Here is a 1,345-nt window from a genome sequence, read left to right as displayed (position 1 = left end):
TTTTTTTACCTCTGTGTTCAAATGTATATTTTTTTATAAAACATTACAAACCATGAATATCTTGTTGTCAGTAACTTTGTGTTTACGCCCATGCCTCTGCAAATGTGATCTCTTGATTCTGATTCAAGTTAATAGAATGCCTTTGATTTAAGTTAATAGAAACACATTCGCGCCCACACTATGCAAAGTAGTATTTATTCAAGCTTTACTAAACAATTGATTCAGCTGCTGGGATGTGGCCGGCTTTAGCCAAATCTATTGTTAGGTTAAGCAGAAATAATTGATAACTTACCCAGTGCTGGCAAGATTGTGTCCATACTAGTTACTCATTACACCTTCTGGTACATTGGAGGAATGATACTATGCGTTCAACAAATTTATTATTGTCGAACCACTGATGAATGAGAAGGCTCTGAACTATGTAAAACCATTATTTGGTATGGTAAATGAAAGGTTATATATGTTTTTAGTTTTCATATTAAGCATAACCCTTAAAAAATCAGTTAAAACATTTCTCAATGCCAACTATCGTTGACCTTGCTTCAAAGCCTAACATTGGTCATACAGATGTGAAAGGCTAGCTAAAATCAAGGTTCACGGACAAAACATACTATAGTTTTTCCTCTAACATATTCTATTTTTACACACACCTGGTTTGTAGAAAAAAAATATAAATAAAACACTTAGTGAGGTTCATATACAAATTCCATCGACTTGTAAAAAATTATCGACAAAACAACTCAATTGTAGCTAATCCATAATGACATCATTATTTTTTTTGTAACAACATGACATTTCCCTTTAAGAAGTGGTATTTTGTTTACATTTACATGTATTTGTTATCCTGTCTAAAAAATGATAAATGCCAGAGTTAGTGTTCTTGCTGAACAGTGGTTGATTTATTTCCAAGATATACGTTTTAACGCTGCCACGACGTGGATGATACGTGGGTGACTTGCACAATATCCTCACGTATATCTTAAAAAAGAATGTGTAAATAATGGATACATTGTAATTGAATATATAATTCTAGTTAGACAAAGAAAACATCGAATGATCGCAGGTTTCCCAGATCCATGTCCTTACTATATTTGAATGTTCTTAATTACTGTCTACTTTACATCACTAAGATCTGGCGATAATAGTCGTCGAAGCCTCTGTGAAAAAGAGCGGGCGACGATTTCCGCCGGTTCCTCCGTTTGTACGAGCTCATGACGATAACCCCTCGGAGTCACGTGAGCGGGCGACGATAACCGCCGGTGTCTCTGTGAGAGCGAGCGGGCGAGGATAATCGCCAGTGCCTCCGGCTTTTACATGTTTTCAAATGTAAGTTTGATATATTCGC

This window comes from Mya arenaria, chromosome 14 (assembly GCF_026914265.1).
Source record: "Mya arenaria isolate MELC-2E11 chromosome 14, ASM2691426v1".
NCBI lineage: Eukaryota > Metazoa > Mollusca > Bivalvia > Myida > Myidae > Mya > Mya arenaria.
This window is presented reverse-complemented; position numbering follows the sequence as displayed.